Genomic DNA, 7,448 nt, shown 5'->3' on the forward strand with positions numbered 1-7,448 from the left:
ATGATGCCTTTCTCGTTAAATCAAAAAATTGATATTTAGTTAGTAGTAGAAGCCTAGTCAAGTAAAGTGCATTGTGTTCCCTTTTGTTTTTGGCTAAAATCTAATCCAACTATTTCCTCCAAGGTAGTTTCAATTTTTTTTTCTTTTTAATTAGCGATTCAAACTTGGTCAATTAAGACTAGTTAATAAAGTTTATTTAAGTTAGGTCGAGTCAATTCTTTTTCTATATAGTTAAATTGAATCTTGTTGTTGAGTTAAAAGTTCAAAACCTTATGGAGTGAGACCTATTCCCCTTCCTTATTGATTAAATCAAATCGTGCTACTTAGTTTAGAGGGGCGAGGGTTTGTATGATGGCATCAATTATGGGATTACCACAACCCGATTTTATGACGATGTGGGGACTAGTAGTCGAATCATTAGCTCCTATTAGTGCACCTTTCAGATCTTGCCGAAAAATGTGAGATTCGGGCGAACGCCTCTCAAACCCCCGTCTCCTTTAAGTACTCGACCCGCATGCCACTTCCATTATCAACTGTTCTCCATACTTAGTGCTGCCTCGTCCTCTAGAGAAAGAAAATAACTCCCACATGAAAACCCTTTTTGCAAACTTCGCGGCCGCACAAGTATTGTGCATTATCGGCCTTCAACAATAACGTGACGGCCTACAATCATTAGTACAAAAAATGGTGATTCTATTGAAGTCATTGTCTTTTCCTTTTCAATTGGTTGTGGTTGGCTACAAAAATGGATTTAGGGGCGAAGAGATAAGGTCAATTCACACAGTTCCGGGCTAGTCGCCGGCAACCCCGAGAATTTTGGCGAGTTGTCGGAATCCACGGGCAACTTCATAGAGGCATAACCGAGCAACAACGAAGCGGCATCCAAAAATTTCTAGTTCATTCTAATTGTTCTCACACCCCAGCCACATGAAAATAAAGAGAAATGAGGAAGATAAGGAAACCATACAACGGAGAGGTGTTAACTATCTTCTGCTCAAGGCATCAACTACCACATTAGCCTTGTCAGGATGATAAAGGATCTCAACATTGTAGTCTTTCACTAGCTCAAGCCACCTCCTTTGTCTCGTATCCAACTTCTTTTGGGTGAACGAATATGTAAGGCTCTTGTGGTCTGTGTACATTTGGATTCTCTCCCCATGAAGATAATGTCGCCATGTCTTCAGTGTTGACGCAATATCTACCACTCAAAAGTGTGAGTAGATATGAAAATATTATTACTCAACAAAATAATACAGATTTAAGAATAAGAAAAAGAATTGGGATCGAATGTTCAATCTTCATTGATATTCACCACCTTTAAATAGGATACAAGATACTAAATAATATCTATAAAGAAAATATAAACTAACTAAATCCTGATAATAAAATAAAATATACTACTATTCAAATTCAACCGATTACGAATATATATTTCCTAACTAATATATTTTTCAAGATTACTAATATCATATATTCCATAACTAACTCAAACTAAAATAAGTTGCACTCAATTCTAACAACTTCCCATTAGTGTAAGCTTATTTCTCAATAACTTCGAGAGCCTTTATGAAAAACTTCAAACTTCACTTTGACGAGTGTCTTAGTAAATGTCTGCAACTTGCTCATTAGTATGTATTTCCTGCAATTCAACATCTTGTGTTAACACTTTCTCTCGAACAAAAGAATCTACGAAGAATTTCTTCCCGCTAGGCTTGCGTATGGCCTTCTTAGGCACGCCACCACCTGAATAAGACACTGACACATCATGTTCAATGATTTCCTTCTTAATAAGTTCCACATCACAGCGATTCAATCTGGTAATCTTCTGAAAATATCTAATTTTGAGAGCATTTGACAGTTCCGGTCTCAAAACAGACTTCTCTCCAATGGTCTTAAACTTTGAGGCTTCCACAACTATAAAAGCTCCTTCACCATTTGAGTCCACGTAAAGTCCACCCAAAATATACAAAGCATCTACATGGCCAAGCTTCAAGTCGATTGCCTTCTAAAACACCTCAATTGCTCGCTCATCTTCCCCCATTGCATGCAAAGTAGAGGCCAAATCACAGTGAACATCAGCATAATCTTGTTTCATGAATATGGTTCTTCCAAGGACTTAACGACAGGATCCAAATTATTGATATGACCCTCTAATGATTGAATCTGAGCCTTTGATTGCTCCAATTCTAATGACAAAGAGTAATAATTCATCTCAACTTGTGCAGACTCAACATACTCCATACATAGGTGAATTACATCTCTGGCAAACTACAAAAGCTCTTGATCTTCTAATCCTTTTTTACCGCTCAATATACCTACAGGAGCTTTATATCCTTGGTCAAGGTCCAAGTCATCCTTAATATGATCACCAAGGGCATGCTTGAGCTTCTGAGCAAGGGACTCATCTTCTTCAGCTACCCAACCATCATGCTCATCACAAGCACCGTCACCATTGTCACTAGATGCATAGTCCTGACTTAAGAGGGTGTCAAATCGATCATCCAAAAGCTGCCGAGTTCGTGGCTTATCAACATCATCTTCCACATGGTCAACGTCTGCATCCTCAAAAATGTCGTCGCCAAAAGATTTGTTATTAATTAACAATATTCTGGCTTCCTGTCGCCTTCTCAGAATCCTTAGCCACACTAAACTTATTATCCGTTGAACCATCCTCCCCTTCTTCACATAAATTTGCCTGAACTACGAAATCCTCCTTCAAGTCCTCAACATAAAAACCAAATTGTGATAAATCATCATCATCAAGTAATGCAGCTATTTTTGGGTCACGCTGGGTCAGAGCATTAGTAGCCGAATCCTGCGAATTGGTAGTTTGATCCAAATTCTCCAAGATGAGGAAATCGTCAGCCTCAGAGGGGAGGTAAAGACCGTCAAGATCGTCAAACGTTAGCTCGACAACTTCATTTTCGTCGAATCCCAAATCCAAGGCCGTGGAATAAACATAAGGGTCATCAGGGGCGACCGAATTGGCATCGGAGAAAAAGAGAGAGTCGAGAGGTGAAATTTGGAGAGAATCAAATTCAGATGCGCAAGTAGAGAAATTACAATTTTGATCACCTGTAGAGACATCATCTTGATATACGGCTGAAGTCATGTTTGTTGGCTGATCAAGAACCTCAGTGGTTAAGCAGTATTCCCAAATTGGATCTGAAAAAATTTTACTTTCATGTACAACATTTGCTTTTGATTCCTGGATTTTGACTCGACAATTTGGCTTAATATGGCCTGGCTTTCCACACCTGTAACAAGCTTTAAACGGCTTCTTTGACGACTCCTCACTTCTGAATTGATTCTCATTGCTAGATGAAGGCCTTGAGTGAAAATTCTGTCTCCTTTGATCTTTGACAGACAACACACCTTTTAACTTTGGGGAAAACTCGTTGCTACTAGTCATTTGCTTAATCAAGGCTTCCTGATTGGAAAGAAGATTCTCTAATTCAATTACCATAGGTTGATTTGCCCACCCTTGTATTGAGGAAACAAAGGGCATAAACTCTTTCCGTAATCCACGAATAAGATAATGCCGTAATCGAGCATCACTCACTGGCTCCTCAGCATCTAATTCTGAAATTTCAGAACACAGATTTTTCACTTTCAAAAAATATTCTTCAACAGAAAAATTACCTTGAGTTACCATAGCTAGTTCATTCTCTAAAAATTGCAGTCGAGCGGTATTTTTCTTAGTGAATAACTCTTGAAGTGTATCCCATACTTTCTTTGGTGACTTTAAATCACGAACATGATCAATATACTCCTTGCTAATCAAAGTCCGCAAGGTAAACAAGGCTTTTCCGCATTTGATCTTCCATTGTTGGCGTAATTTTGCATTCTGTGGAGTATCGGCTGGAATTTTTGTGTCATCACCTTCAATTAAATCCCACAAATCTTGTCCTTGTAGATAAGCTTACATGCATAACTTCCAATAACTATAGTTATTGCCAACCAGCTTTCCATAGCTATACCCATAGAAGCACTCCCACTATTCATCTGGTTGAGTAATAATATCAAACCGTACCAACTTGGCTCTGATATCAACTGACGCAATATCTACCACTCAAACGTGTGAGTAGATATGAAAATATTATTACTCAACGAAAGAATACAGATTTAAGAATAAGAAAAAGAATTGGGATCGAATGTTCAATCTTTATTGATATTTACAACCTTTAAATAGGATACAAGATACTAAATAATATCTCTAAAAGAAAATATAAACTAACTAAATCCTGATAATAAAATAAAATATACTACTATTCAAATTCAACGGATTACGAATATCTAAGATATATTTCCTAACTAATATATTTTTCAAGATTACTAATATCATATATTTCATAACTAATTTAAACTAAAATAAGTTGCACTAAATTCTAACAAGTGCGAACACCACCGACCGCCAACTCCAAATCATAGGTAGGATAATTTTGCTCGTAGTCCTTCAACTGTCTAGAAGCATACACAATTACTTTCCCATTCTACACAAGCACACAAATCAAGCCCTTCATTGAGGCGTCACTATACACAACAAGGTTGTCTATTCCAGAGTATTGTAAGGATTGGTGTAGTCACCAACCTCCTTTTCAACTCTTGGAAGCTTTCTACACAAGCTAGAGTCTACACAAAGGGCTTCCCCTTTTTGGTCAACTAAGTCATCGTTGCCAATATTTTTTAGAAGTCTTGGACAAACCTCCTGTAGTAGCCAGTCAGCCATAAAAGTTTCTTACCTTTTGTCATAATTGTTGGCCTAGACCATCTCATGGCAGCTTCAATCTTAGTTGAATCCATAGTAATTCTTCTTGAGACCACATGTCTAAATGCTACTTCCAATAGCCAAAACTAACAATTAGAAAACTTGGCATACAACTTCTAAGTTCTCAACACAGTCAGAACCATTCGCAGGTGATCTTCATGTTCTGCTTAAGTCTAGGAATACACCAATATATCATCGATGAACAAGATCATAAAGGAATCGAGGTAATTCTTGTACACCTCATTCATAACTGTGAACTCGTAATGTCCATAGAGACTTTTGAAGGTTGCCTTAGAGATGTCCTCTTCTCTAATCCTTAATTGATGGTACCCCGACCTCAGATCTATCTTAGAGAACACAGACGCCCCTTGCAAATGATTGAGCATATGATCTATCCTTGAAAGGTGATACTTGTTTTTTATAGTGACTTTGTTTAACTCTCGATAGTCTATACAAAGGCGCAAGGTCCCATTTACTTTTTCACGAAAAGTACAAGGGCTCCCCAGGGTGAGACACTAGGGTTCTTGTCCAAGAGCTCCTGTATTTGTTCCTTTAGTTTCTTAAGTTCAATGGGTGTCGTTTTGTATAGTGCCTTAGATATCGGTGTCGTTCCAAGTTCCACGTCGATTCCAAAATCAACTTCTTTGTTAGGAGGAAACCCAGGTAGGTCTTTAGAAAAAACATCTTTGAACTCTCTCAGTACTGGGACTAAGGAGACTGTGGGCATAACTCCCCCATCCACAGTCACACTAGCTAGAAATGCCCACGCCGAGATTACCCCCGAGGTCTCCCTAGTTGACGACCCCTGAAGGCCAGGCTCTCCCCTGATGAAATTCGGAAGGTTACCATTCGAGACTCACAATCAATCACAGCTCGGTTCACACTCAACCAATCCATACCAGGAATAATATTGAAGTCCACCATGGTTAGCACAACCAAGTCGGCCTCAAACTCTCAACCAGATATCGTTATTCTTCCAACCTTCACTATATGCATGACCTTTAGCAATTTCTCTAATGATATGGATACCAAAAGTACATTCTCTAGTGGTTCTAATCCTAACAATGGTTGCTCAACAAATCCAGCCAAAATAAAAGAGTGTGTAGAACCAGAGTTAAATATAGTGAACGCTGAATAACCAAACACAGGTAGCGTACCTGCTACCACGGTGGCATGGGCAACTGCTCGCCCCTACTCCCTGATTCTGAGCGGTAGGTCGGTTCACCTCAAGTACATTTCTATGAGGACAATCAGCAACTCGGTGGCCTGGCTTGCCACACCCAAAACATCCACGCAAGGCGTAACACTCTCCCTCATGAACCTTGTTGCATTTGGGGCACGGTGCCTTATCTTGATCTGCAGTCCGTCTGCGATGACAAGAACGTCCACGAGTTCTGTCAAATGTATGGCCATGTCTATTAGCTTTTCTCTTTTGACCTGAAATGGTGGGGGCAAACAGGGCTACAACAATCGACTTGTCTTTTAGTCGGTGCATATTCATCGCAAACCTTAAGGCAGAAACATAACTTAAGGATCATGAGCCACAACAAATCCTTGGATCTCATCCTTGAGGCCCATAATAAAGCGATTGATTTGCATTTTTTCGATGCTTACAAACTCAAGAAGAAAAACGTACCAATTTGTTGAATTCTATATCATATTCCTCCACTAATCTATCTCCCTATCTCCCTGTTTTAATTGAAGGAATGTCGTCAAATTCTTGATACTGGAAACGATTGGATAATATTTTTTTAAGGAAAGCATCTCTAAACCGCTCCCATAAAACATATACGATGGGGCAGTTCATATCTCTGGAGGATCATGGGGAAGTTCATATACTGGAATGTGTGCTTCCTCATTGAACATATACATAGCACAATGCACTTGATATAAGATGGGGCAGCTCGTATACTGGGAGGCTGTCTCTACTGCTTCCAGCCAGGTCTTTGCTGCAACAGGGTCTATTTTACCACCCTCGAAGGATGACGGGTTAAATTTCTAAAAGTCTATTAGATAACAAGACTCGACGCCGTACCCTCGTTACGTCCAGGGCTACATGTCTGATTCTGATTCGCTAATTATGCTTCGTGTAGGATGAGAGTGGTTTGTGCTTTTGTCTCTCTTTGTTTTTCCGTTATTTTCTTCTCCCAACAATTTCTTCGGCTTTTTCCTCCGTTAACCCCTCACGTTCGGTCAAAAATAACGAGTGGTATCAGAGCCTAGTTTAATTCATCGATGGTATATTATTGCGGAGGAGCCAACATTATCAAAAGTCAAGTTGAACAGCTCAATTGGTTAGAACGTTGACCTAATAATGCACGAGTCTTAAATTCAACTTGAAATTCTGACTCATAATTATTCTAAAAAAAGACTATTATAGTGGTGTGTGCAGAAAAATTACTTGCCATTGGTTGTTCAATGGTGTACTTTCATTTTAATTAGCCAACTTACAATCCAACAATCTACAACATTAGAAAGTCAGACTTCACATCTTAGTAACTATTTTGTGTATACATGCATAACAAATGTTCATGTATGTCTTTCTAAGATGTCTTAAAAACGCTACTTAGCTTACGAGTCATCACTTCAGTCTACGTGTGTACATGCATAACAAATTTTCAAGGATATCATACTTGATGTTTCTTCGACGTCCTTCCAATTCTTAATTCACACACCACGA

Source organism: Cucurbita moschata, unplaced genomic scaffold (genome assembly GCF_002738365.1).
Source record: "Cucurbita moschata cultivar Rifu unplaced genomic scaffold, Cmos_1.0 Cmo_Scf00096, whole genome shotgun sequence".
NCBI lineage: Eukaryota > Viridiplantae > Streptophyta > Magnoliopsida > Cucurbitales > Cucurbitaceae > Cucurbita > Cucurbita moschata.